Source organism: Culex quinquefasciatus, chromosome 2 (genome assembly GCF_015732765.1).
Source record: "Culex quinquefasciatus strain JHB chromosome 2, VPISU_Cqui_1.0_pri_paternal, whole genome shotgun sequence".
NCBI classification, from domain to species: Eukaryota; Metazoa; Arthropoda; class Insecta; order Diptera; family Culicidae; genus Culex; species Culex quinquefasciatus.
In genome coordinates, this window is record NC_051862.1 from 77058435 (window position 1) to 77080244 (window position 21810).

Sequence of the window (21810 nt, forward strand, 5' to 3'; positions counted from 1 at the left end):
ATTAGTTTTTTTTACAAGTTTTATTGTCTCACAACAATTTTGCCAGCTGGGCATACAAAATGGGCATTGATTTGATGTCTTCGACAAAGTTGAAGGTTATTAGGACTTTTCGGGAGGAAAAGTTACATGAAAACTCGTTTTATTTCACTCCAAATTCACTGAAAGTTTGAAAAATCTAGTTTTTTTTTTAAATAGTCAATTCCCCCTTTTCTCGAGCTTGGGAGTTTAGGTATTGATAGTCATCCTAAAAGAAAGATTATTTTGTAAAGTACATTGATAAATTTTCTGCAGTTGTTGTTGTTTTTTTTTGTCGGGCGATTTAATAAATTTTTACCAACACCATAGAATTGAAACACTTGCGTTCAAAGTTGCATCTTCGATCGCGACCCAAAAACACAATCAACCAAACCGCTAGAATCATGAAAAGTATATGAAAATCAGCTTTCGATGGCCTACTTGCGCTTCTAGAGCCAGAAACTAGACCAGATCAAAACAACAATCGTTCCAAAAGCATCCAAATAGGGCGGATCATTTACCCCGAGAAGAGTTGCAAAAATACAATGGCAACCTAACCAAATGTTTGATCCTCTCAGAAAGTTTTTAGAAACGAAGCACCACCCTACACGAAGATGCGGATAAATACGTATTTCTGATTAGGTGCCTGAAGGAAGTTGACTTAGTACGTTACAATATAGAGGCAATGGAAAACTCAGGATTTAAGTTTTCAGAGGCATGGAGCAAGCTAGAACAACGCTGCAATGAAAAAGTGCAAAGACTTTGAAGAAAAATTCAGTGACAGTCGATTGTGTCACGTTCCCCAGAAAACCATTCCCCAGAAAAGTTTCTTTCTCGAAAAATCAAAGTAGTTTCAAATATTAGTTTGTTTGAAATTTCTTAGAAAATATGAAAATTAGACAAGGTTATTTTATCCATGCGAAGAAATTTTCCTTTTTTTTGACAACAATTCTTGAGAAAATAACAGAAAATGTTAATTCGGCTTATGACTCGTTCTATTATTCTAAGAAATTTTCCCTTCTTTTTCAGTCATGTTAAATTTGTTATACAAATGAGCAATTCTCTACCAAAACCGGAAATGGATTTTAGGGGAAATCTACCCTTTCCAATCAAAAACCTATCTTCGTCATATGGAGAGTTTGATGCTCGATTAAAGCTCCAAAAATACTATTTGGGCTATAAACTTACCAGCAACAGCACCGCCTCGAGTAAGCACGCAAATGTATGCCACTTACTGGCCAAAAAGATCACATTTAATGCACTTTTGATCATAATTTGTATTTTGCGAGACCACTTCTCATCATTTTGTTGGCACACACAGTGACACACACGAGAATCCCTCAAACGCTTAATGAATATCGCCAAAATTAACTTTTCACTTTCGCTTACTTTTTCACGGCGCTTAAGATATGAAATTGCTTCCAACTACCGGCAACATGTTCTTTTGATCATTATTAAGGCACTCAATTGAAGAATAATCCCGAAAAATGTAATAAATTAGCAAGCGCCATCAAAAAAAACAAACGCGCCAAGTCGTTTGACGTTTCAATTTTCATTTTGCATTCCACTCGAAGGCTGAAGAAAACCGAGCGAGAGACGAAGGCAAAAAAAGAACAAAGGCTGGCCGTCCACACCACCAGCAGCACAGCCAGCGATGCCAGGAAACTTTCCCTATAAATGCCACTTTTCGTGAGTGTTCGTTTGAACTGTCAGCGCAAATGGCAACACTCGACAGAGTGTTGGAAGAAAAAGAACTAAGCCGATATTAGAAAAATGGGCGTGGCCCAATGCATTCGCCTCGATTAGAATACCCTTGGGAATTTTTTTGTTAAATGCTTGGTAAAGAAATAGAATAACTTTTAGTGAAAGTGAAAATAAACAGAAATGTTCACAAAAACTTGCTCTACTCGTTGGTGTACTTGGTTTTAGTAAAATTCAAGGGAGACTCTAGATTATCCAGCATCATTCAAACACGACCGCTTATTAGGATTAAAATGGGTAGATTTCCCCTATTTGTATTTTTTGATTTGGCTCAAACTTTGTGGGGGCCTTCCCTATGACCAAATATGCTATTTTGTGTCATTTGTTCACCCATACAAGTCTCCATACAATTTTGGCAGCTGTCCATACAAAAATGGTATGTAAATGTTCAAACAGCTGTAACTTTTGAGTGAATTTTCTGATCAATTTGGTGTCTACGGCAAAGTTGTAGGTATTGTTGAGGACTTTTGAGAAAAAAAAGAACACGGAAAAAAAATTTGGAGATTTTTTTATCAACTTTTTTTTCACTAAAACTCAATTTCCCAAAATACGTATTTTTTGATTTTCGAGATTTTTTGATATGTTTTAGGGGACACAAATCCGCAACTTTTGAGCCACATGGTCAAAAAATCTGCCGCCGAGTTATGAATTTTTGAAAAAATAGTGATTTTTGGAAAAATTTGAAGTTTTATGCAAAAACAAGTTTGACATTACTTTTTAATGCAAAATTGAAACCATTAAAATCGGACCATTAATTGCTGAGATATGGTCATTAGAAAATGGTGGGTTGTTTTGGTGAGACTTAGAAAACTTCAATTTTCGTGTTTCTTGTTCTTAAAGCGGCTCTATCTCAGCAACCCGAGGTCCAATCTTCAATGTCTCTTAGACAATTTTATAGCAAATTTTCTGAACTTTTCAAAAAAAAAATTTTTTAGAAATGGTCACTCATGGTCACTATTTTTAAAAATTGAAAAACTTCAAATATTTCGCTAAAATCAAACTTTCGGTGGCTATATCTAGAAAACGGAGCCCTTTATCAAAAAATCTATGAAATACTTTTCGATTGCAAATTCAATTTTGCATTAAAAAGTAATGTCAAACTTGTTTTTGCATAAAACTTCGATTTTTTCCAAAAATCACTATTTTTTCAAAAAATCATAACTCGGCGGCAGATTTTTTGACCATGTTTCTCTATGGCTCAAAAGTTGCGGATTTTTGTCCCCTAAAACATATCAAAAAATCTCGAAAATCAAAAAATACGTATTTTGGGAAATTGAGTTTTAGTGAAAAAAAAGTTGATAAAAAATCTGCAATTTTTTTTCCGTGTACTTTTTTTTTCTCAAAAGTCCTCAACAATACCTACAACTTTGCCGAAGACACCAAATTGATAAGAAAATTCACTCAAAAGTTACAGCTATTTGAATATTTACATACCATTTTTGTATGGACAGCTACCAAAATTGTATGGAAACTTGTATGGGTGAACAAATGACACAAAATAGCATATTTGGTCATAGGGAAGGCCCCCACAAAGTTTGAGCCAAATCAAAAAATACAAAAAATAAAAATGGTCGAAATCGGCCGATTTCGTAGAGAGTTGCTCAAATGCCGAATAAATTGCAGTTTCTTTTTATTTCTTGTTTTCCGTGAATGCTATTTTTATTTTGCAAAGAAGAAAAATATTTGTTAAAATTAAAATATGATTATGGGTGTCATTGGTATAATTCCATTTGACATATTGGACCTTTGGCATATTGCTCATTTTGCGTGATGATTTAAATTTTCTAAATTTGATTTAAGGTGACAAAATTTAATTTATCATTTTTGGAAGAAGAAAACTCTCTTGACTTAAAATAACTGACTAATTTTTCCTTCTTTTAAGGTCTCCTGACACAAGTTGAATTTCATTTTCTTTAAAGACTTGTGATATCTGCTAACAGAAGTTGAATTTTCGCCTTAAAGTTTTTTTTCTTGTATTCTTTCTTGTTTCCATAAGGAAAAACTCTCTTGACTAGTGAAAACAAATTTCAAAAGTTGTGTAAGTGGTCAAGTATTTTTTCCCTTACTTAAAGAAGGGAAAATTAAACCCGTGTCAGCAGTTATAATAACAAGGCTATAAATTTTTCCCTTCCTTAAAAAAGGTAAAATTCAACTTGTATCAGTCAGTAAAGTTTTCCTTTCTTTAAAGAAGGGAAAACTTTCTAGCCATGTAATAACTACTGACACAAGTTAACGTGGTGATTATTGCACTCGAGCGTAATATTTCAATCTTTATTTCTCGCATTTCGTTCGAGATTTTTCGATCTGAATATTATGATCACAATTTGTCAATGGTAAGTCAAAAAGACAAATTAAAAAAAAATTCAAAATTCCCAAAAAAAAAATCAAAAAGTTTGGAATTCAAAAATCACAATTAAAGAGAATTTTTTTTTTAAATTTAAAAAAATCAAAGATTAAGAATTTTATTTTTTTTAAGTTTTTTGAAAATTTTAAATTAGGCCGATGCAAATATTTAAAAAAGTTTTTGTCCCTCGGCCCTGGCCGAGGTCAAGGGGGGGGGGGGCAAAAAAATAAAAAAAATATAAAAATTTAAATAACAAGCTGAAGTCTTCACATTTAAATGAAAAAAGTGTTTTAAAATACATTTTACACTAGTTCAGTTGTTTTGCAATCTCTAGTTTTCAAAAAATCTAAGATCTGACAAAAATAAAAATTGTATCGAAAAAAAGATTTTGCATCGAAAATTTTCAAAAAAATTTAAGATTTTTTAATAAACCCAAACATGCTAAAAATGATTTTAAACGCAGAAGAATGTATTTTAATTTGATTTCAGCTGGTTGCACTTGAATTTTCATAGAAATTTTGAAGTTTATTGTAAATATATTTTTTTTGCCCCCTGATTTTTCGGGCCAATTTTAAAGGGGGGGGTGACAAAAACTTTTAAAAATATTTGTACCAGCCTTATGGAAATTTTGATTTTTTTTAATTTTTGGAAATTTTGAAAATTTTGGAAATTTTGGAAACTTTAAAAATTTTGGAAATTTTGAAATTTTGATAATTTGGAAATTTAGGAAATTTAGGTAATTTTGAAAATTTTGTAAATTTTAAAAATTTTAGAAAATTTCAAAATTTTGAAAATTTTAAAATTTTAAATTTTTTGGAAATTTTGGAAGTTTTGAAAATTTTGGAAATTTTGGAAAATTTGGAAATTTTTGAAATTTCGGAAATTTTGGAAATTTTTGAAATTTTGGAAATAATTATAATCACCACGATAAATATTTCTGGGGAACGGTACATTCTGGGGAATGGTTTTCTGGAGAACGGTTCATTCTGGGGAATTAATTTCTGGGGAATGGTATTCGGGGGAATGGTTTTCTGGGGAACGTGACACAATCGTGACAGTCGGTAATCCCGGAGGATCACTGAGACCGACGGTAAGTTAACTGTTCAGTGTAGTGCGAAATCTTGAATAGGCAATACATAATATTGCAACGACCCTCACCCCGAGCCACTAGCCGAGTACTGACCATGTGCGCTGATGCAAGCAGAAATAATTTAGCACAAAAGTCTACCCGCAGACTCGCGTTGCGCGACAAAATAATTAAGCTATTGCACAGGAGTGGATCATGAGTCACACTCTACCTGAAAAGCTAGAAAAAATCATAACTAAATTCATTAATATGTCGATTTAATTAAAAATTCGACCATCTCTTAATAGATCTCATTCTGAATACTGTTTAGCTAAAACAATTACGACATTCTAACATAATAAATTAGACCATCACGGCTCTGTTTGGCCAAACCGAGTTTATTTAGACAAATAAACTCACTACCAGCAGAGTCGCAGCTCATTCAGTGTTCATACCGCATAAAGGATGTGGCCCTTCTCAAATTCTGCGTCCAAAGTGGCGATCGAAAACAACGTCAGCACCCACGAGGTGCTGGGATACGGAATCGACGCGATGATGATCATCATCGTTTTTATCATTTGGCGCTGGCGACGCAATGTGTGTCGTTTGCGAGAATTGGAGACGGTGGCCACGCGGCTGGCCCGACAATCGGCATAAGCTAAGCTAAGCTAACATAGAAGTTAATAAAAGTTTTCAGTTCGTACGAGACAGCGAAGTGCACCAGTTCAGTCCTTATTCTTTCCAGTGATTTATCACAGTCCCAGCGGGAGCGGGATTACAGTGTTAATTGTTCACTGTTCCAATGATTCATGCGGTTCGTCGATGCTCTTCATCGAAACGGACCATTTTTGATAGAACAAAGTTTGTGACTATAAATGCCAAAATAATTCTTGAGGAAGCTCAGTTCTAGTTGCAGCTCTAGTTCCAGATCCTCTCAGGAAGCCCAGTCCAGCCAGACCCACCAAGAGCCATCAGCTGGCTCAGAAGCCACCAGCAGCAAAGTCTCTAGTCCAGCCGGACTTAGCAGCCGTTGAAGAGTACACCCGGGACTTAGCAGCAGAGGTCACAGTCCATCCGGGACTTAGCAGTGGAGAAGTTCACCAAGGACTGACCACCCGCTCTAGCAGAGTTCGGGGGCTGATTTCAACACAAATTTGGTGCAGGAGATCTTAAGAAAGAGAGCTTGCTAGCTACATCTAGTGAACAGAAAAGAAGGTATATTTAAATTAGACAACTTAATTGTCAATAAACCACAGCGTTAAAAAGTCGTTAGGTGACCAGTTCCTGTGCATAGTGGGATAATAAATTTAGTTATTTCGTTCTCGTAGTTCCTCTGTGTCCCAGCGCACGCAGCATGGAAACATCTGCCACACGAACCTGCATCAAGTGAGGACGCATCGGGGATTGGGCAGTTGTCGATATGGCAAGGCATTTTTCGCGAGTTGAGAGGGACTACCACCTGAATGCGCATTTTTATAAATAGACGACATGATCATTACAGGTTGTTCTATTATACATCACACCTTGTTTATTGCGAAATATGTTGAAAAAAAAACCTCGAACAAACGTGACACCGTAACGCAGTTCGCTGCATCAATAGAACAAAATTATTAATGACGGATAGACTATAAGGGCTTCGACAAGGGAAAATAGTAGTCGGCAAAATACCAAGCCTAACAGTAGAAAATCCCTAAAGAAAAGAAGACGTCAAGGCGAGAGCGTTAGACATAATGGCAGACACATGGGTTCAAATTAACTCGATCTATATTTACCAAGAAAACATGGCCGGAGATTTTTAACTCTAGCAAAAATTTAGTGCAGGATAAACAAAAAAACCCTGGAGGAATAGGTGTGGATCATGGATCACCTTTCAATTATGACTCCACAGGGGAAATCAAGGGTGTGGCTTAACCAAATTCATTGGCATGTTTGTTCAATTGAGAATTTGGCATTCTCATTATTGACCTCAATTTTGGAGAATGTTTGAGTAACATATTTTTGACTTAAATTATAGCAAAGACCCTTACTTGAGTTGGGCACAGTGGCCAACGCTGCTTTCATTCACACCGTCAGCAAAGACGAGCGCCCTGCGCGGCGGTGCAGTTTTTGCAACACACGGCCTGCTTTGCTGAGGTGGGCTTTTGGGTTTCCCCTGGGGACATCGAGTGTCTTACCAGGGAATTGATTGATTATTTAGTGCTAGGCCGCGGTAGTGGTAACATCGATTTCATTAATTAATCTAGTTACATAATATAGTTGATAAAGTTAAACTTTGTTTCTTAAATTACTTAAATATCACATCATATGCGCCAATCCTTACCGCTCGGCGGCGCATTCTGACAACGTAAATCAAAGTGTCATGAAAACGGGTCGAACCCATGACTTCCGATTTTGAGGTGTACTCACGACACCATACGGAAGGGCAAGCATAAATGCAGAGATCAGCATACATTAAATTCATGAGGTTCATCGATGCTTTGGACCACTTTTAGCAGAACAAAAGTTAGTGGATTGGACAACATCGTCGGGACTTAGCGGCCGAAGAAGCAGTGACGGTGTTCAGGTCTGGCGTCAACGGCAGTCTGGAGTGGAGGATCGTGAAGAAAGAGCATAACTACATACAAGAGAACTCAAATGAAGGAAAATTCTACCTAAGACAAATCATTGTCAATAAACTTTGTGTATCAATCATCGTGTGTTCAGTGCCTGTGAGTAGGTGGATATCACGAATCCGGAGACCGCTCGGCTGGTTCAATACATTCTTAATTCCTCAAAAGTTTTTTTTTTGTAATTTTTATCTTGCAAATCCACTGTCAAAAAATACCTAATTACATCAAAATGAACAATAAACAAATCTGAGTTGAAGGATAAAAACGAAATTGATTGCCGATATCTTAGATCTTAAAAACTTCCACATTTGAAAACATTGATCGATAATTATGTGTTCAATAGGGTGACAATAAAAAATCGACCTCAGGGATACCCCCTGATTCGATTCCTTAGGCAAAAATAACTGAGAAAATTTTGAATGAAATCGGTTAAGGTTTAAAGGGTCACTATAAATCGTTAAAGTTGGTGGAACAAATTTTTCATACAAAAACGTCTTCTTTAAATCGCTAATAAATCGTCAGGGTTAACTCGGATCGTGTTGCGGTCTTGGACAAAGTTGTTTGTCATAAAATTTGACTTAAGATTCTCACACTTGACAAAAAACCGACACATTTAACGTCACGTTTTGGTGGAATTTTAAAATTTTTGCTTTTTCCATATATTTTTGCGGTTTTTCCCATACAAACTCCAACGATTAAGAGCGTTCGTTTCAGCTCAAAAATTGCACAGTTACTTATTTTTACCTAAAAAATCAAACCAGGGGGTATCTCTTAAGATTTTCCAAAATTTTATTTTTTTCTTGTCACCCTAGTGTTCAACAAATTACAAATTTCAATACTTTAAAAGTTCTTTGAACTGGAAATTTAATTACATTTGTTGAATCATTAGAAAAAATAAGTTTGAACATTCATAATTATCTTTTCCAAAATAAAAATTTTAAACAATTTTTTTTTCAACTTCGATATTCCAACATTTTTATTTACGAAATTGAATGCAAGTTAGCCATTGTTAGATCTCTTTCTAATTCATTATTACATGGAGTATCAATCAACTGTAATTTAGGTTTACGTAATCTTCTATTACATTTGGTTTGTAATCCAAAATTACAATTGTAATCCAGAATTACAATTGTAATGAACAGTTACGAAGAAATTATTCCAAAAAAAGGATTGTCAAAAATCGCTTTCCTCTCTGAAAAAAAAAATCTTGTCACGCGTAATACCTTCAGAACATTCCAAAACATTTCAAAAGGGATTTTATTTGTTTTGAAATAGTGAAACTTTAAACAATGTCATATCGGTACACTACGGAACATTGTAGCATCGTAACACCCGTTAGTGTCAGGCAAAGGCGAAATATCGTGAAGGTTTTTCTTCCCGAAAAAGAAAACAAAAAAAAAGAAAATACGCCCTGTTATGCGAAATTTGCAACAGGACAAAGTACGAAAGGGCAAAGCCCTACAAGGTAATCTTGGTCGAAACCTGTTTTGTTCCCGGATCGTCGTACAAGTGACATCGTAAAGTGTTTTATTTGTAAAGACAACCCGCGTCGCGAGTTCTGTAATTGGCCCATCCCAGTAAAACCCTTGGAAATAGTGCACGTCAATATATTTGTCCTTGGTGGACAAATTTTCACGCTTTGGTCCCTTAATATCTATCAAATCTAGAGCTACTCCATACGTTCGAAAAGGTCTTGCCAATTATTTCGGCATGTTCGGATCCCCGAAAATACTCGTTTCGAACGAACCGAGCCTGAAATCCATCGAAATAAGAAGAATGCTACAGGCTTCAATATCCAACAGTATTTTACTTCCATCGAACCACAGCCAAACAAACGGTATTGTGGAAAGATTTCACTCCACCATTGCAGAAATCTTTCGATGTAATCGGCAAAAATACAAGAAGGGGGAGTAGGAATCATCTTTGGGGTCCCCAGAACCAAATTTTACCAGGAGGTGGAAGCAGACAACCGTAACTTATATATCAAAGTAAGTATAAGCAGGAGTGCTACGGACACTATGCCCTCTCTAAAAACTTCCGTAGAAGTTAACTTGACTTTCCTGTTGAGGAACCACCCCCAAACAATGGCCAACCGACAGGAACTAGGAGTTGCCATCAAAATGGTGGACAAACAGAATAATGAAGAAAAAAAATAAATGAAAAAATGACTTACTTCACCTGAAAGAAAGCTCTAGAGAAATTATTAGTCAACGAAAAAATTGCAATTGTCCTCAACCGATTAACATTCCAACGCCCAAGGCTCCAAAAAAGTTGGAACGGTAACTTCAACTCAACGGATCTCGGGCATAACTCAACCAATCAAGATGATTCTTCTTTCCAGTGATTTGTTAGGATGTCTAGATGATTCTAAAACATTTCAGAACTTAATTTGATCAAATCTGTAATTTTTGCGATAAAAAACATCGTTCCAACTTTATTTTTCGCGTACAAAAAAAAAATCGCCAAAAATTCCGCAGAGGCAGTCGTTTTGAAAAAAGGTGGAACGATGTTTTCGGTCGCAGAAATTACAGATTTGATCTAATTAAGTTTTGCACAATTTTAGGATCTAGACATTCTTACAAATCACTGGAAACAAGAATTGTCCCGATTGGTTGAGTAATACCCGGGAACCAGCGAGTTGAAGTTACCGTTCCAACTTTTGTGGGAGGCTTGGGCGTCCGTGTAAGTTGGACATGCGTTGGGCGTTCCAGTGTTAACACGTTAACATCAACAAATCGGTTAGCAGAACCAACCAACCAACAGGTCACCGTTATAGAAAACCAAGATGTTCACACCGACACCGCTTAGCCTGGACCCGTCGCCAGAAGTTACACAATAAATGTTACTACCTCAAATTATGTAAGTTTAACAGTAGATATGGCGGATCATTTAAAGTCTATCATATCCATTGCACAGTGGGCGAAATGGAACCCAAAATCGGACTTAATTGAACGCGGCTGATTCGCTGGTATGAAAAATAGTGTTTCTTATGTAAAAAAATCCGGGGAATCGATTGGTGATGGTTTCATCCACCGCACAAAACGGCAAAGGGTCCATTTTGTCCAAATACCCCATTTTCTAACATTTTTTTTTTTGAAAATCGGTCTGTATTTAGAGCGGAGGCTTAATGCGGCCATCCAAAATGCACATAACTTATGTGAAAATGTCCCAGGAATCCAGTAAAAATAACCACTTGCTCCGCAAAAATCATCTATGGCTCATTTAACCCCAATTTCGCTATAAAATCATTTGAGGCCGTTTTCAAATGTTAGGTCAGATTTTAGGAATCTGAAAATATTTTTATCGTAAAGACAATTTTACATAAGAATGACGATTTGCACTTGATTGTTTGACACATTTATGTTGATATAGAAATTAAACTAAACAAAAAATATTGAAGAATCAGTTTTGGGCCATTTTTTTCAAACGCAGAATAAACTGCCTTTTAGATAATTTTTATTTTGATCAACATAAATGTGTTAAACTATCAAGTAAAAATCGTCAATATTATGTAAAATTGTCTGATCTTTACGATAAAAATATTTTCAGATTCCTAAAATCTGACCTAACATTTGAAAACGGCCTCAAATGATTTTATAGCGAAATTGGGGTTAGATGAGCCATAGATGATTTTTGCGGAGCAAGTGGTTATTTTTACTGGATTTCTGGGACATTTTCACATAAGTTAAGTGCATTTTGGATGGCCGCATTAAGCCTCCGCTCTAAATACAGACCGATTTTCAAAAAAAATGTTAAAAAATGGGGTATTTGGACAAAATGGACCCTTTGCCGTTTTGTGCGGTGGATGAAACCATCACCAATCGATTTCCCGGATTTTTTTACATAAGAAACACTATTTTTCATACCAGGGAATCAGCCGCGTTCAATTAAGTCCGATTTTGGGTTCCGTTTCGCCCACTGTGCATTGTAGTCAGAAAAACTCGGATTTTCTATCCCAATAAAAAATGCAACATAAGTGGAATCGAGCAACAAATTGTGAGTTCTTTGGTCACTACCTATGCCAAATTTTAAGCCTTATCAATTTCCCACAGACATTTCATGGAATGGAATTTTAGGCATTTGTTCTGTTTTTGGGCCTTTTTCCTGGACCGAAGCACTTGTGGAAGTGAGCGATACTTGTTATCGAAGGTATCTGGTCGCTTCTTGTCCGGGACCGATTACACCTGACATGTTTGCTGAGGCTGGCCGACTTCCTCCGTGGCAAATAGTGAAACGTTTCCTATATTACGAAACTTCCTGCATTAGGGACCTCACCGAGGTTTCCCAAGGTACTCTTGAAAGTGCCCGGTTGAATTTGGAGGATACTTTACCTCCGTGTAATCATAAAAATGATTAATCAATGTAAAAAAAAACCATTGAATAAAGATACTTTTGTTTCAAGCTACAATAGGTTCTCACGTCGTTAATTAACAAAATATCACAATTTCGATTTGCTTTGTTTTTCTCCTCTGGATTGGTCTTCACTTCTTCCATGGTTGAAGGAAAATCCTTTCCAGTGAGACACGAATGAAAGTTCTTTGCGGTGTCAGCAGTCATGGGTTGTTACTTTCGACGATTTCATACTTGATGTCTGGTAGCTAGACGTTTAAATTAAACTATATCCTAAATGAGACACACGGCGATTTTCCCTACTGCCGTGGGGACATATGATCTTCCCGTTGGTATGGGTCGAGAAATTTTCAGACTTTGTCAGACCAGCAAAAAATTGCCGCCAACTAGAAACGTGGTGCCAGCACTTCGACGGCGTCGCAAGGCTGGTCCTCGTAACAGGATACGGCCGTGGAGCGGCGAGATAATTAGAGTTTTTTATAACCTCTCGAGGGGTGTTGCATAAAATAGCATGAAAGTACAGAGGGAGATAATTTTTTGCCATATCAATTTCCCATAGACATTTAATGTTGTCTGTAGTGGCTTTCCAGTTCCAACTGATGGAATTTTAGGAAGAGACTTTCTTGTAAAATAGATTACGAATCTGGGTTATAAAATTTATCTGATGATTCAGAAAACATCAGCATTCCAATAATCAATAAACAAAATATTTCAAAACTCATTCCTCAAAACTGAAAATAAAATTAAATTTTCAACACAAAGACACTAAAGTTTAAGAAAACTTGATAAACTTTGTGTAGATTTTAATGACATTTTTTCGCTTGACGGTGATGTGGCATCCCAAATATTAGTGTAGTTCAGGTAGACCGCTGGAAGCGTGTAACGCTGTGAATGTGGTTGTGCGCAGGTGTAATGTCGAGTCCAAGGCCAACTGCGCATAAATAAAAGGTCCAGAAAGGTTTTTTTCAGAGGCGACTCGTGCCTGAATGAAGTACCTGTTCAATGTTAAAAAATATTTTTAAAGCTTTTTTCTTTCCAATGGCTTATATTTTTACGTTTTATTATTTTTATACTATTATAATTTTCTGTTTATGCAAATAATTAATTAAAATTATGATTAAGACTTTTTTTTATCTCGTTAAAATGTATTTTTAAGACTTAATCATTAGCGTGGGAATGTGGAAAAATAGAGCAATCGCTCTGCCATCCTTATCGAAACTCAAGGGAAGTTATTTAATATTATACTGAATTTTAAAACTATTTATCAGGATGTTGGAAAAAATACCACATCCTTAACAAAAGAAAACTGTTTGTTGGGCTTTTGTAAGCTCAGCTAATATTGAGCTAACTCGGTTTAAAAATTAAATTGACATTTTGCTCTATACATTTTAGAACCAGGTCGTATCGCTTTTAAACCTTTGTCTAATTTTTAGAGAATTGAATTGAAGGGCTTTTAATGTTAAAAACAAAACTATATTGACATGAATCCGATATTTGTTTTTAGCGTCAGTGAATAAAAGTTTTCAGAACAAATTCATGCTACAATATATGATAATAATATATTCAACTAGAGTGAACCGGGACTACAATCTGAACACAGTCGTTTTTGGAACATTTAATGGCATCAAACCGAAAAATAAAATAACGATCATGGTTGAATCTACTGTCATAATTCTTCTCATGTGTCCCGATTCTGGAAAAAGCACAGTACTTTTTTGTTTAATTCAATCTATCAATCACACTATCTTAACATTACATCACTTTCCAGTAGAACAAGAATCCACTAGTAACCAAGAAGATCGAAGAGGTTCAACGCGCGCAGTTGAACATTCCAGTTTTAAAACAAGCCATCACCAGTCTGCGCAAAACAGCCTGATGCCTAAAAGTGCGCCAAATATAGAGCAATATCTGTGGTGCTCTCGCGCTCTCTCATTTATTCATGCTCTCAACGTGCTGTCAACCGCTGGCTTGTTTACCTTTGCATGCAGCTCCCTGGAGAGCTGAGCGAGCTAAGTCGGCTGGGGCCTGGGGGTGGCATTTCGCTCTCTCCCAAAAATGCTGTCAGTTCACGCTCTCAGATTGAACCTGATTTACCAACACATCGATACTGCCGCTGCGTATGAATAGGAAGCTCTTTACATGTGTTGATTTTTTTCTGTATGGAGATTTTTTCCCCGACGTTCAAAGGGTCGGTGTTGAACGCGACGAGCATTTGCGCGTGGCCCGCTAGACTGGCTCGCTTTAGTATTGGTGGGTTGTAAAGAGAGGTAAAGAGTAAAGGGTGGCGGGCCAAAGCTTTTTCGGTGCATGCAGCGCTGCTGAACATAGGGCGTTGATTTTGTTAACGTAAACAAAAATTGTAATGAACAATTATTGCATGTTGCTGGTTTTAAAAGCACCTTGGTACTTAAATAAAAAAAAATATCCGCTTGAAATCGGCTACCTGTTCAATGAACAGGTTGAACAGGTGGACGAGTCGCCTCTGGTTTTTTTTAAGGTTTAGTCGGGTTCAGCCCAAGGCCAACTGCGCAAATAAAAGTTCAAGCAAAGTTGAGTATACTTAAATATTTTTTAAAAATCAGTAAACATAAACAAACAAACTTGTTTTAAAATTACAAACAGTTTTAAAATTACTTCTAGCAGTTTTGAGGAATACAGTAAAAATAGTTTTTAAAAATCATTCCATAAGGCAACAACAAATTAAAAGAAAAAGTATCGATCAATTAAAACAACTGGTTTTTCAAGTAGTGGTGAACCAATTCATGTCAAAAGTATTAGAAGTGATTTAAAAAACAAATAATTAAAAAGCAAGTTTGGCTTAACCCTATAAGTCATTATTCGAAGATTTTACCTGGTTTGAGACAATGCTTTTTTTCAATTTTGGATCATTAGGGCTGATCCGCTGTTTTTTTTTTCGTCTTTTTTCATTTTGGTTCAATCGGAAGAAGACATGGCATCCGAATATTAACACTAATCGGTAAGCCCAGATTAGCTATTTTTTGTATTTTTCAGTATTTGGGGTTATACACTTATTTTTTATTACCGTTTTTAGTTTGTTTCAGATCACTTATTTTACCATTTTTTTTTGTATCTCGGAGGAATACGTTATGCAGATAGATCGACTACCAGGAGTACAGAGCAGCGAAAATGGATTTTATATGTTACTGTTATTTATTTATAGGAACCACAAAAAGCCCAAATAAATAGTCAAGTACAAACAATGGCATTATTCAGAATTCTACAGCCAATATTATTGGTCCCTAAAAAGTCATCTTCAGATGAAGAGAAAAAATGGCGTCTTGAAACTGGCTATCGACAATTGGATAAACAAATTACCCCAGACAAATTGCCATTACCCCGGATCAATTAGGTCGTGCAAAATACTTTACTAAACCTTGACTTGTCGCAGGGGTACTACCAGTGCCAAATAAGACCTGAAGACAGGCATGTAACAGCTTTTTCTACACCATCGGGACTGTATCAAATGACCAGACTGCCCATGGAGCTAAAAATCAGTCCGTCTAAATTTACCAGATTCATGACTATTGCTATGTCAGGACTTAATGGTACAAAATGTTTAATTTATCTAGACGACATTATAGTCTATGGTAAAACGTTGCGAGAACACAACCAAAATTTAATGCGAATTTTTGAGAGACTTCGAGAAGTTAATTTAAAGCTTAACCCTAAAAAGTGCAATTTAAAAAAAAGAACTATTGTATTTGGGAAGAAGGGATAAAGCCAGACCCATCGAAAATTGAAATCATTAAAAAATGGAAAAGTCCAAAGACTCCAGACGACTCATATTTTATCAGAAAATGTAACGAGTGCCAAAGAAACAAAAGTTTCCGCACTAAAGTTCCTATGACGATAACCAGCACTGCTAACAGTGCGTTTGAGAAAATATTTCTGGATATAGTAGGTCCTTTAATACTAGACGCTTACGGGAATCAGTACATACTGACCACCTAATGCGATTTAACTAAATTCGTGACCGCGACAAATTTTGAATTACGGTGTCCCAACCCAAATTTTGACTGATAGAGGCACAGAATTCATGTTCTCCGTATTTACAAAATTGTGTGATATGCTGAAAATTGATAAACTCAATTCAACAGCATATCATCACGAGACAATTGGAGCACTAGAGAATTCCCATAGAGCTCTGGGAAATTTTCTACGCATCCAAACCAATAATTCATATGGTTATTGGTCTGCATGGGTGCCGTATTATAAGTTCGCTTGCAACTAATAAAACACCGTACGAGTTATTGTATGGGAAATCATGCAACATCCCATCTGAATTGCAAGGAGAAACGGAAATAAGTCCGGTCTATAACATAGACGACTATTCCGCTATTCTGAAATTTAAATTACAAACGTCGCAATCCCAAGCGCGTGACAATTTGTTAAAATCCAAACAAAAACGGATTAAAAATAACATTGACACGAATCTTTATAAAACAAACGATTTAATTTTAATCAAAAACGAAACCACTTCCAAACTGGAACCAAAATTCGAGGGACCATACCAAGCCCTCGAAGATCTGGGTTCCAATTTGAAAGTGCAGATCAAGAATAAAATAGATACTGTCCATAAGGACAGAGTAAGAAAATACTACTAAAAAAAAAGAAGAGAGAAAGAAGAAGAAGAACCCAAATATGTAAAAAAAATAAAAAATAAATAAAAAGAGAAGAAATTATATTCAACCAGACGGAAAAAAGGAACAAATAAAAATATTAAACAAAAAAAATATAAACTTAACATATATTTTTTTTAAACAATTAGGAAGGGCGTGTGGTGGATACCGCCCTAGTAAGAACGACAGTTGCTACAATGTTGCAACTGTTCGTTCTGAGAGCGCGTCAGCAGAATGCTGCGATCCAATGACCGACGATCGGATCGCACCCTGACCAAGTATTTTAAGTCACGTAGGCCCTCGGCTGTGAGGGCCTGCGTCTACTTGAGTAGAAAATAAAGTTAAGTTTCAAACCGGAGTTCGCCAGAGTATGTTTAATGTTCTAACATAGATGACATCCATCGTAGATTATTGGAGAGGACTGTAGAGGACTTTACAGAGTATGAACAGACATTACAACCTCATGTCTGGATTTCACCAAATCCCATTAAATGACATTTCAAAAACGATGTACGGGCCTTTGGCTACCCTGGCCGTAATTACTACAAATCTGACTGCTACATGCATATCAACAATTCAGCTAAATTAAATAACACCAAGCAAACAGAATAGCTTAGCAAGTTAAAAAAAAAAGATGACTGTGGTGGATACCGCCCTAGTAAGAACGACCGTACGGCTTAGAGGCAAAGAGAAGTTGGGACACAAAGCCTTTTCTGAAATAAAGATCTAAATATGATGGACGACAAAATTATTGAAAAGGCTACACTTCTCCTGGAATAGCCCAATTTTGTTAGTACCAAAAAAAAGACACTTATGATGAAAAAATTGGCGCTTAAACGTAGACTACCACAAACTTAACACGGTAGAGGAAGCTGATACATTTCCACTACCCAATATTGATGAGATTATTGATGCTCTTTCTGCTCTGCGCCAAATAAGGCCTGAAGACAGACCTGTAACAGCTTTTTCTACACCATCGGGACAGGGGGATTAAAAAACAGTCCATCTAAATTTACCAGTTTCATGACTATTGCAATGTCAGGACTTAATGGAACAAAATGTTCAATTTATCTAGACGATATTACGCTGCAAGTAGTTATTAAGTAGAGACGCGGCATTCGAGCAGGTTGTGAATTTAGAATAAAATAAATTAAGTAATCTCCCGGGAGATTTTGCGTTTCATAATGTAGGAGATATCACGTCATCATATGCGCAAGGCCTTACCGCTCGGCGGCGCATGTGGTGACAGCCGGTAGCTTATTGCATAGGGAAATTAAATTAATTTAGTTAGAAAGCAAAAATGAAGATCGATCAAGTACAATGTGCAACGTGTCGTTTGGAGCAGTCTTATTGTGCTGGTAAGTACCCTTTTTTTTTAACTATTCCCCGAATGCTATCTTACGTGTGTGTATGTATGCAGACTATAGGGAAGCAGGTGAATGATGATAAGGTGACTAATTGCAGGGTTGTTACGGGACGGTCGAAAAAAAAATCCGCGCCAAATCCGCGCCGACCTAAAATTCGCCATATATAAAAATATCGCGACCAACATTTAAGAAATTTTATTTTTTGATGAAGAAAAACTAATTCAGAAAGTATTTGATAAAAAAAACTCGTTTTATGGTTAAAGGCTCCAAAAGAAAGAAAGCAATAAATCCATTTAAAAAAAATCCTCAAGAAACGGTAATATGATAAAAATTTTAATTTCGAAAGTCTAAATATTAAAAATCTAAGATTTTTTGTACAGTTTGTAATCCAAAATCCTTGCTAAAATTTCACTCCGAAAGAAATTTAATTTCTGATATTTAAAATAATGTCTTGTCATAATTTCAAAATCTCTAACATAAAATAGGACTTCAAAAATTGTGGAATTCAAGAATTTAAGAATTTAAGAACTAAGAATTTAAAAATAAAAATAAAAATATTTAAGAATTTATGAATTTTAGAATTTAGGAATTTCAGAATTTTAGAATTTTAGAATTTTAGAATTTTAGAATTTTAGAATTTTAGAATTTTAGAATTTTAGAATTTTAGAATTTTAGAATTTTAGAATTTTAGAATTTTAGAATTTTAGAATTTAAGAATTTTAGAATTTTAGAATTTTAGAATTTTAGAATTTTAGAATTTTAGAATTTTAGAATTTTAAATTTTAAATTTTAGAATTTTAGAATTTTAGAATTTTAAAATTTTAGAATTTTAGAATTTTAGAATTTTAGAATTTTAGAATTTTAGAATTTTAGAATTTTAGAATTTTAGAATTTTAGAATTTTAGAATTTTAGAATTTTAGAATTTTAGAATTTTAGAATTTTAGAATTTTAGAATTTTAGAATGTTAGAATTTTAGAATTTAGGAATTTTAGAATTTCAGAATTTTTGAATTTTTGAATTTTAGAATTTTAGAATTTTAGAATTTTAGAATTTTAGAATTTTAGAATTTTAGAATTTTAGAATTTTAGAATTTTAGAATTTTAGAATTTTAGAATTTTAGAATTTATAAGCTTAAGGATACTAAAATCATTTTAGATTTGAGATTTTTTTTCTATATTGTTTTGAATTTGATATTTTTTAGTTTTTAAATTTTGACTTTTTAATTTTGATTTGTTTTTAAATCTTCAAATTTTTGATTACCAAATTTTTTTGTATTTTGAATTTCAGATTGTTAAAATTTTGAATTTTGAAATTTCAGTTTTTTTAAATTACGATTTTAGAAATTTCGAAAAATAATAATATGCATTTTGATTTTTTTTGTTATTATAAAAACTATTGAAACAATTTTTTTCGAATTTTTGAATTTCTGAAGCTTTGAATTTGGAATGTTCTGATCTTTTTATTTTCGCCAAGAATGTTTAAATTAAGAAAAAAAAATTTCTACCGGTTAAATTCCATTCCAAAATTCGAAAGTGGAGGCCAGCTTCTGTTACGTCCAATCAAGCTCATATTTGTCGCCCACCAGAACAAGCCCCAATAATAGTTTTTGTTACACATTCTAATGTCTACATCTTAGGGAAAAGTTTGTAATATTTGATTTACAAAATTAAAAATTGAATAAATCCAGCATAAAATTAAAAATAAATAAGGTTAAAAATCATTACTCCAAACTCAAAAGAAATTAAATATTCAGAGCCGGAGATGTTAACAAATGACAAGAAACATATAAAAAATAATTTTTCGACGTTTCGTACTAAGAAAATACAAACAAACATTTTCAAAATTGCCATCCGCGCGAAATCCGCGCCTGAGCAAAATTAGCCAGCAAATCCGCGCCAGATCCGCGCTATCCGCGCGAAACGCGCCATCCGCGCGATCCGCGCCGTCCGTAACAACCCTGTAATTGGTTCAGAAGCAGATTAAGGGCGATAATGGCAAAACTTGGAGCTGGCACCCCTGAGGCATATGAAAATGTACGCCCTGAGACGAAAAGTCTAATAACCGGAAATCGCACGTTAAACTTTATGTTTGAGTTCCGCAGAATGCTAATCGATAGGATGTTTCATTACAGGAGAGTGAAATCCCGGATGGGCACGGTTTTCGATATGGTTCTCGACATGTTTGCAGGTATGGATTTGACACATGTTTACAACATCGATGTCTACTTGATGCAATCCATGCCAGAGTTGATAATTCTACAGATGCTGAGACCTTACGATGACCAGTTGGTTCAAATGTATGCGTTCTGGAAACAACATGAAAGTATCTTCCCATATGTACGATTCTACGTGCCAGTAGAAGAGTGTCATGCCATTAATCGGGCGACTCTATATCCTTTGATTGCCGCATCCCAGGCTGTTGCTATGTACGTGAGCGACAGCTTCAAGAACTGTAAGGGTGCTCAATTGGAGTCTGATTTATACAAAGAAGTATCACAGATTGTGCGTAAATATATTGAAATCCGTGCATCTATGGCGGCCACAACCCTCGGATTGAGTAACCGCACTATCATTGACGATCTGGAACGTACAATGTACTTGGAGAAAGCTCAAATCTCCGAGGTTGCAGGTGCAGATGATCTCTTATTGAATGACCTAAATAGATTGGACATCAATGAGTAAAGGGGGTTTTGAACACTGTGCTGCACACACATACAACCTACTTCACAGTAAAGCAGTGTTTCAAAATTAAGGATAATAGTTTATTATAAAAAAAAATTAAAAATGTCACTTTACAAGTAAGAAAGAATGTAAATTACATTCAAATTAAACTGGGAACTGACCAAACTGATCTCGAGACAGTTCAGTCCCAGGGTATTTTACATATCAAACCCAAATTCGATTGGTCGATTGGTAGGGGACATATGATCTTCCCGTCGGTCCGTTTGTGGTATAACGATATGCTCTAGAAAAATTTTGCTCGATAAGCATTGTGGTAACTGTTTTGGATCTACCTCAACTAGGAGTTGAGTGTGTGTCGAGAAATTTTTCACCTATAAATGTTAGTTGAACATTTGTTGTTTTGACCATTCTCTTTCTCGAGGCATAATTTTGATTAGTGTGTAAACAAAGTACTCCTGTACTTTGTACGGTCTACTCCTGTATTAGACTGGATTTCGCCATTAAAATGATGGTCAAGTCTTAAGGTATCATAATATAATAAAAAATACAGTGACTGTTATGACTATATCATTCAATCCTTTTTCGATAGAACAGATGAAAATTATTCATGAGAAAAAAATAACAAAAATTGAAGAAGCTTTTGAAGACCTCTTACAAACAACAAGACCAGAGATAGGTTTAGATCCGCTGTGTTCTGTACACAAGAGCTAAAAATAGAAGCTAAACTAAAAAGGATTTTCAAAAGTCTAAAACAAACATCTCTACAGAATCGTCGATGGGACATCATAAGAAAGGGGTGGAAGTGGATTGCAGTATCAACAGATGCAGATAATCCAAGAGCGATACATAAATCTATAAACGAGTTAATTGATAAAAATAAAGCATAGACTAAAATAAACAAAGATAAAAATGATTATTCACAGCAATCCATTGAGAATTTGAAAGAAGATTAAAATAAAAAAAACTTTCGCAGTCC